The 8,882-nt window shown below is 63.2% G+C and overlaps 2 non-coding genes across 2 annotated transcripts; both read left to right on the forward strand.

Moving 5' to 3' along the window:
* Window positions 1–1,580: 1,580 nt before the first annotated feature.
* Window positions 1,581–1,699, forward strand: LOC131867404 (5S ribosomal RNA). The gene has a single exon (XR_009365961.1). It is a non-coding gene; the product is annotated as a 5S ribosomal RNA (ribosomal RNA).
* A 5,939-nt stretch (window positions 1,700–7,638) lies between these two features.
* LOC131867379 (5S ribosomal RNA) lies at window positions 7,639–7,757 on the forward strand. The gene has a single exon (XR_009365937.1). It is a non-coding gene; the product is annotated as a 5S ribosomal RNA (ribosomal RNA).
* Window positions 7,758–8,882: the final 1,125 nt, after the last annotated feature.

An 8,882-nucleotide genomic window follows, 5' to 3' on the forward strand; every position in this document is an offset into this window, starting at 1 on the left:
GGGTGAGTGGCAAGGTGGGTCCACAAGTGTCAAGGTGGGTGCCGAGGTGGGTGCCAACTTGGGTTCCAAGGTGGGTGCCAAGTGGGCGACTGCTATGGTGGATGCCAAGGTGGGTCACGGGGTGGGTGCCAAGTTGCTAGGTTGTGTTCCAAGGTGGGTGCCAACGTGGCTGCTAGGGTGCGTGGGTTAAAGGGTGTGTCACAACGTGGGTGCCAGGATGGGTGCGCACCCACACTGGCCAAGACGGGTGCAAGGTTGGGTTCCAAGCCCGGTCACAGGCTGGGTGCTAGGATGGGTGGGTGCCAAGGTGGGCACCAGGGTGGGTGCACCCACCCTGGCCAAGGTGGGTCACGGGGTGGGTCCTAGGGTGGGTAACAGGGTGGGTACTAAGGTGCGTGCCAAGGTGGGTCATGGGGTGGGTGCCAAGGTGGGCACCAGGGTGGGTGTGCACCAACCCTAGCCAGGGTAGGTCACGGGGTGGTTGTCGGGGTGGGCGTCAAGGAGCCAAGGTGGGTGGCAAGTAGCCAAGTTGCGTGCCAAGGTGGGTGTCGGGGTGGGTGCCAAGGATCCAAGGTGGGTGCCAAGGAACCAAGGTGGGTGTCTGGGTGGGTGCCGAGGTGGGAGCCAGGGTGGGTCCCAAGGTGAGTGCAAAGGTGGGTGCCAGGGTCAAGGTGAGTGCCAATGTGGGTTCCAAGGTGCCAGGGTCAGGGTGAGTGCCAATGTGGGTTCAAAGGTGCTAAGTTGGGTGCGAGGTTGGGTGCGAGGGTGGGTGGGTGCCAAGGTGTGCTAGGTGGAAGCCCGGGTGGGTCGGCATCCCATGGGTGTCGAGTTGGGTGCCTGATGGGTGCTTCTTGTCAAGTTTTAGTCGTCGGGACTCATTTCGAGCCTTAGAGGTCGTTTCTTGTCCGGTTGCCCTGTCTTCGACCTGGGAACCCAATTTTGGTCCTCGGGTCCCATTTTTTTTTGTCTCGCATCCCACTTTTGGCCTGTGGCCTTTTCGGGGTCGATTCTCGTTTTGGGCATCAGAGCATGTTTCTTCTCCTAAAACCCAATATTTGTTTATTAAGTCTCGGAACACATTTTTGTTCTCGTGGACCCATCATGGGTCTTGGAACGCATTTGTGGTCCTTGGGTCCCATTTTGCATCCCGAAACTTGTGTTTTGGTGCTTGATCCCTATTTTGGGTGCCCACCTTGCACCAAGTGCGCACCCGGGGCAAACCGAGCGCCTTGGTGCACCGGGGCAAGATCGAGCGTGCACCCGAGGCGCCCCGAACATGCACCAAGGTGCACTCGGCCCACATGTGAGCGCAGGTCGTTGCGCCCGAGGTGGTGTGTGGGCACCGCGTTGCAGACGGGACACTGCACGCACACGACGCCCCGTCCAGGTGCACGCACGTAGGCCGGGCCGGGTGCACACCCGACGCCCTAGCAAGGTGCGCGCACCCGGGCAGGGCTCACACTTGGCGAACGGGGCGCACTTCGCGAGGGAGGGTGTGCACCTCGACGGGGGTGGGTGGCCGGGGTGGATTCGCACGTGGGTCGCGGTTTGCTAAGTACACACTGCGACAAGCTCATAACGGGTGCGATCATACCAGCGTTAGTGCACCGGATCCCATCAGAACTCCGCAGTTAAGCGCGCTTGGGCCGGAGTAGTACTAGGATGGGTGACCTCCCGGGAAGTCCCGGTGTTGCACCCTTTCTTAGTTTTTCGCCGGGCGTCGCAATGCTATTTGAATAAACCTTTTGCCCGTTTGCGTTCTCGTCGGGGCCGGGCCGGGCCGGGGTGCGCTGCCCGCACTACCGCGCGCGCGGGGGCGACACCGAGCGCGCACCCGAGGCGCCCCGAGCACACAGGCCACGGTGCAACCCGGGCGTTGTGCGCGCACCCCGGTGCGCCCGAGGTGCTGCGCGCGCACCCAGGTGAAATCGGTGTGCACCTCGGCCAGTGCGCGCTCGGTCGAGTCGCGCACGTTGGCCAAGGTGCACGGTGATGTTTCTTACTCTAAGGTTCCGCACCAGACGCCCGGGACAGGTGAGCGAAGCTGGGCGGGGCCGGGTGCGCGGCCGGGGCAGGTGCACGCAGCTGGAGAGAGCTTTGGAGCACACCAGAGGTGCGCACCTTGGAGCACACTTCGGAGCGCACCAATGATGCGCTCCATTCAAAAGTTTCCTGAAAAGGCAAAAAAAGTTGAGATTATAGAATTTCCCACTTGAGAGATTGTAAAAAAAAAAAATTTAAAATGAAGGAAACGCGGGTGCCAAGGTGTGCGCGCCCGGGTGCGCAGCCCAGCCAAGGTGTGCGCACCAAGGCGCCCACCCTGGCGAAGGTGCACGCAAGGTGCGCACCCGAGGCAAACCGGACAATTAACCCAACTTTCGACTTCGCGCGCACCTGCGCACCTTGGAGCGCACTTCGGAGCGCTCCTTGTTGCGCACCAATCTTGGGCACCTCGGAGTGCACCATGGCGCCCACCAAGGTGCGCACCCGGGGCAAACCGAGCTCCGACTTCGTGCGCACCTTGGAGCGCACGAAAGGTGCGCACCATGGCGCCCACCAAGGTGCGCAGCCCAGCCAAGGCGTGCGCATCAAGGTGCGCACCCTGGCGAAGGTGCGCACCCGGGGCAAACCGAGCTCCGACTTCGTGCGCACCTTGGAGCGCACAAAGGGTGCGCAACCCAGCCAAGGTGTGCGCACCCCGGGCAAACCGAGCTCCGAATCGTGCGCACCTTGGAGCACACTTCGGAGCCCTCCTTGGTGCGCACCGATGTTGCGCACCTCGGAGCGCACCCGGGGAAAACAATGCAATTAACCCGACTTTCGACTTCGTGGGCACCTCGGAGCGCTCTCGGGTTCGCACCTCGGAGCACACCGAGGTGCGCACCTTTGATGCGCTGCCTTCACCAATTTCCAGAAAAGGCAAGAAAACATTGAGAAGGTGTGCGCACCGAGGTGCCCACCCTGGCGAAGGTGCACGCGAGGTGCGCACCCGGGGCAAACCGGGCTCCGACTTCGTGCACGCCATGCTGCGCACCTTGGAGGGCCATGGTGCGCACCTTGGAGCACACTTCGGAGCGCTCAATGGTGCCCAACCCAGCCAAGGTGCCCACCGCGGCGAAGGTGCACGCGAGGTGCGCACCCGGGGCAAACCGGGCTCCGACTTCGTGCACGCCGCACCTTGGAGCACACTTCGGAGCGCTCCTTGGTGCGCACCAGGGCGCGCAACCCAGCCGAGGTGCCCACCCCGGCGAAGGTGCACGCGGGGTGCGCACCCGAGGCAAACCGGGCTCCGACTTCGTGCACGCCATGGTGCCCACCGCGGCGAAGGTGCACGCGAGGTGCGCACCCGGGGCAAACCGGGCTCCGACTTCGTGCACGCCGCACCTTGGAGCACACTTCGGAGCGCTCCTTGGTGCGCACCAGGGCGCGCAACCCAGCCGAGGTGCCCACCCCGGCGAAGGTGCACGCGAGGTGCGCACCCGGGGCAAACCGGGCTCCGACTTCGTGCACGCCATGGTGCCCACCGCGGCGAAGGTGCACGCGAGGTGCGCACCCGGGGCAAACCGGGCTCCGACTTCGTGCACGCCGCACCTTGGAGCACACTTCGGAGCGCTCCTTGGTGCGCACCATGGTGCCCACCAGGGCGCGCAACCCCGCCGAAGGTGCACGCGAGGTGCGCACCCGGGGCAAACCGGGCTCCGACTTCGTGCACGCCGCACCTTGGAGCACACTTCGGAGCGCTCCTTGGTGCGCACCAGGGCGCGCAACCCCGCCGAAGGTGCACGCGAGGTGCGCACCCGGGGCAAACCGGGCTCCGACTTCGTGCACGCCATGGTGCGCACCAGGGTGCCCACCGCGGCGAAGGTGCGCACCCGGGGCAAACCGGGCTCCGACTTCGTGCACGCCGCACCTTGGAGCACACTTCGGAGCGCTCCTTGGTGCGCACCAGGGCGCGCAACCCAGCCGAGGTGCCCACCCCGGCGAAGGTGCACGCGAGGTGCGCACCCGGGGCAAACCGGGCTCCGACTTCGTGCACGCCATGGTGCCCACCGCGGCGAAGGTGCGCACCCGGGGCAAACCGGGCTAGGACTTCGTGCACGCCGCACCTTGGAGCACACTTCGGAGCGCTCCTTGGTGCGCACCATGGTGCCCACCAGGCCGCGCAACCCAGCCAAGGTGTGCGCACCAAGGTGCACGCGAGGTGCGCACCCGGGGCAAACCGGGGTCCGGCTTCGTGCACGCCGCACCTTGGAGCACACATCGGGGCGCTCCCGGGTTCGCACCGGCGTTGCGCACCGTGGTGGGCACCTCGGAGCGCACCGTGGTGGGCACCTCGGAGCGCACCGTGGTGGGCACCTCGGAGCACACCAAGGTGGGCAGCGAGGTGCGCACCTTTGATGCGATGCCTTCACTAATTTCCATAAAAGGCAAAAGAAAACGAGATTTTAAAATTTCCGTTTTGAAAGATAGTGAGAAAAAGGGAATGCTGGTGCCATCTTGAGCCCGCCCTGGTGCGCAGCCCAGCCAAGGTGTGCGCACCAAGGTGCCCACCCTGGCGAAGGTGCGCGCCCGGGCAATTAACCCAACTTCCAACTTCGCGCGCGCCAGGGTGGGAGCGCACCCAACAACCGGGCCTGGGAAGAGCCAATGCGAGAAACCCCACCAAACGCTCTGACAAAAAAAGAGGGGGCGCTCCAGTAACCCCGCTTCGGAGCGCACCCTGGGCAAACCCAGCCAGGGTGCCCACCCCGGCCAAGGTGCAGGCGAGGTGCGCACCCGGGGCAAACCGGGCTCCGACAACGTGCACGCCGCACCTTGGAGCACACTTCGTAGCGCTCCCGGGTGCGCACCTCAGAGCACACCAAGGTGGGCAGCGAGGTGCGCACCTTTGATGCGCTGCCTTCACTAATTTCCAGAAAAGGCAAAAAAAAGAGGAGATTTTAAAATTTCCGTTTTGAAAGATAGTGAAAAAAACGGAACGCGGGTGCCATCTTGAGCCCGCCCGGGTGCACAGCCCAGGTAAGGTGCCCACCCTGGCAAAGGTGCGCACCCGGGCAATTAACCCTACTTCCGACTTCGTGCGCGCCAGGGTGGCAACCGGGCCTGGGAAGAGCCAATGCGAGAAACCCCACCAAACGCTCCGACAAAAAAAGAGGCGGCGCTCCAATAACCCCGCTTCGGAGCGCAGCCGGGGCAAACCCAGCCAAGGTGCCCACCCCGACGAAGGTGCACGCGAGGTGCGCACCCGGGGCAAACCGGGCTCCGACAACGTGCACGCAGCACCTTGGAGCACACTTCGAAGCACTCCCGGGTGCCCACCGGCGTTGCGCACCGTGGTGGGCAGCGAGGTGCGCACCTTTGATGCGCTGCCTTCACTAATTTCCAGAAAAGGCAAAAAAAAATGAGATTTTAAAATTTCCGTTTTGAAAGATAGTGAAAAAAACGGAACGCGGGTGCCATCTTGAGCCCGCCCTGGTGCGCAGCCCAGGCAAGGCATGCGCACCAAGGTGCCCACCCGCGGTGCACACCCGGGGCAAACCGGGCTCCGACTTCGTGCAGGCCGCACCTTGGAGCACACTTCGGAGCGCTCCTTGGTGCGCACCATGGTGCCCACCAGGGCGCACCCGGGGCAAACCGGGCTCCGACTTCGTGCACGCCGCACCTTGGAGCACACATCGGAGCGCTCCCAGGTTCGCACCAGCGTTGCGCACCTTTGATGCGCTGCCTTCACTAATTTCCAGAAAAGGCAAAAAAAAACGATATTTTAAAATTTCCGTTCTGAAAGATAGTGAAAAAAACGGAACGCGGGTGCCATCTTGAGCCCTTCCTGGTGCGCAGCCCAGGCAAGTTGTGCGCACCAAGGTGCCCACCCTGGCGGAGGTGCGCGCCCGGGGCAAACCGGGCTCCGACTTCGTGCACTGCATGGTGCCCACCAAGGCGCGCAACCCAGCCAAGGTGCCCACCGCAGCGAAGGTGCACGCGAGGTGCGCACCCGAGGTGCACACCCGGGGCAAACCGAGCTCCGACTTCGTGCACGCCGCACCTTGGAGCACACTTCAGAGCGCTCCTTGGTGCGCACCAGGGCGCGCAACCCAGCCAAGGTGCTCACCCCGGCGAAGGTGCACGCGAGGTGCGCACCCGGGGCAAGCCGGGCTCGGACTTCGTGCACGCCGCACCTTGGAGCACACATCGGAGCGCTCCCGGGTTCGCACCAGCATTGCGCACCTTTGATGCGCTGCCTTCACTAATTTCCAGAAAAGGCAAAAAAAAAAAAAAAACGAGATTTTAAAATTTCCGTTTTGAAAGATAGTGAAAAAAACGGAACGCGGGTGCCATCTTGAGCCCGCCCTGGTGTGCAGCCCAGGCAAGTTGTGCGCACCAAGGCACCCACCCTGGCCAAGGTGGGTCACGGGGTGGGTCCTAGGGTGGGTAACGGGGTGGGTACTAAGGTGCGTGCCAAGGTGGGTCATGGGGTGGGTGCCAAGGTGGGCACCAGGGTGGGTGTGCACCAACCCTAGCCAGGGTAGGTCACGGGGTGGTTGTCGGGGTGGGCGTCAAGGAGCCAAGGTGGGTGGCAAGTAGCCAAGTTGCGTGCCAAGGTGGGTGTCGGGGTGGGTGCCAAGGATCCAAGGTGGGTGCCAAGGAACCAAGGTGGGTGTCTGGGTGGGTGCCGAGGTGGGAGCCAGGGTGGGTCCCAAGGTGAGTGCAAAGGTGGGTGCCAGGGTCAAGGTGAGTGCCAATGTGGGTTCCAAGGTGCCAGGGTCAGGGTGAGTGCCAATGTGGGTTCAAAGGTGCTAAGTTGGGTGCGAGGTTGGGTGCGAGGGTGGGTGGGTGCCAAGGTGTGCTAGGTGGAAGCCCGGGTGGGTCGGCATCCCATGGGTGTCGAGTTGGGTGCCTGATGGGTGCTTCTTGTCAAGTTTTAGTCGTCGGGACTCATTTCGAGCCTTAGAGGTCGTTTCTTGTCCGGTTGCCCTGTCTTCGACCTGGGAACCCAATTTTGGTCCTCGGGTCCCATTTTTTTTTGTCTCGCATCCCACTTTTGGCCTGTGGCCTTTTCGGGGTCGATTCTCGTTTTGGGCATCAGAGCATGTTTCTTCTCCTAAAACCCAATATTTGTTTATTAAGTCTCGGAACACATTTTTGTTCTCGTGGACCCATCATGGGTCTTGGAACGCATTTGTGGTCCTTGGGTCCCATTTTGCATCCCGAAACTTGTGTTTTGGTGCTTGATCCCTATTTTGGGTGCCCACCTTGCACCAAGTGCGCACCCGGGGCAAACCGAGCGCCTTGGTGCACCGGGGCAAGATCGAGCGTGCACCCGAGGCGCCCCGAACATGCACCAAGGTGCACTCGGCCCACATGTGAGCGCAGGTCGTTGCGCCCGAGGTGGTGTGTGGGCACCGCGTTGCAGACGGGACACTGCACGCACACGACGCCCCGTCCAGGTGCACGCACGTAGGCCGGGCCGGGTGCACACCCGACGCCCTAGCAAGGTGCGCGCACCCGGGCAGGGCTCACACTTGGCGAACGGGGCGCACTTCGCGAGGGAGGGTGTGCACCTCGACGGGGGTGGGTGGCCGGGGTGGATTCGCACGTGGGTCGCGGTTTGCTAAGTACACACTGCGACAAGCTCATAACGGGTGCGATCATACCAGCGTTAGTGCACCGGATCCCATCAGAACTCCGCAGTTAAGCGCGCTTGGGCCGGAGTAGTACTGGGATGGGTGACCTCCCGGGAAGTCCCGGTGTTGCACCCTTTTTTAGTTTTTCGCCGGGCGTCGCAATGCTATTTGAATAAACCTTTTGCCCGTTTGCGTTCTCGTCGGGGCCGGGCCGGGCCGGGGTGCGCTGCCCGCACTACCGCGCGCGCGGGGGGCGACACCGAGCGCGCACCCGAGGCGCCCCGAGCACACAGGCCACGGTGCAACCCGGGCGTTGTGCGCGCACCCCGGTGCGCCCGAGGTGCTGCGCGCGCACCCAGGTGAAATCGGTGTGCACCTCGGCCAGTGCGCGCTCGGTCGAGTCGCGCACGTTGGCCAAGGTGCACGGTGATGTTTCTTACTCTAAGGTTCCGCACCAGACGCCCGGGACAGGTGAGCGAAGCTGGGCGGGGCCGGGTGCGCGGCCGGGGCAGGTGCACGCAGCTGGAGAGAGCTTTGGAGCACACCAGAGGTGCGCACCTTGGAGCACACTTCGGAGCGCACCAATGATGCGCTCCATTCAAAAGTTTCCTGAAAAGGCAAAAAAAGTTGAGATTATAGAATTTCCCACTTGAGAGATTGTAAAAAAAAAAAATTTAAAATGAAGGAAACGCGGGTGCCAAGGTGTGCGCGCCCGGGTGCGCAGCCCAGCCAAGGTGTGCGCACCAAGGCGCCCACCCTGGCGAAGGTGCACGCAAGGTGCGCACCCGAGGCAAACCGGACAATTAACCCAACTTTCGACTTCGCGCGCACCTGCGCACCTTGGAGCGCACTTCGGAGCGCTCCTTGGTGCGCACCAATCTTGGGCACCTCGGAGTGCACCATGGCGCCCACCAAGGTGCGCACCCGGGGCAAACCGAGCTCCGACTTCGTGCGCACCTTGGAGCGCACGAAAGGTGCGCACCATGGCGCCCACCAAGGTGCGCAGCCCAGCCAAGGCGTGCGCATCAAGGTGCGCACCCTGGCGAAGGTGCGCACCCGGGGCAAACCGAGCTCCGACTTCGTGCGCACCTTGGAGCGCACAAAGGGTGCGCAACCCAGCCAAGGTGTGCGCACCCCGGGCAAACCGAGCTCCGAATCGTGCGCACCTTGGAGCACACTTCGGAGCCCTCCTTGGTGCGCACCGATGTTGCGCACCTCGGAGCGCACCCGGGGAAAACAATGCAATTAACCCGACTTTCG

This window comes from Cryptomeria japonica, unplaced genomic scaffold (assembly GCF_030272615.1).
Source record: "Cryptomeria japonica unplaced genomic scaffold, Sugi_1.0 HiC_scaffold_169, whole genome shotgun sequence".
Lineage (NCBI taxonomy): Eukaryota > Viridiplantae > Streptophyta > Pinopsida > Cupressales > Cupressaceae > Cryptomeria > Cryptomeria japonica.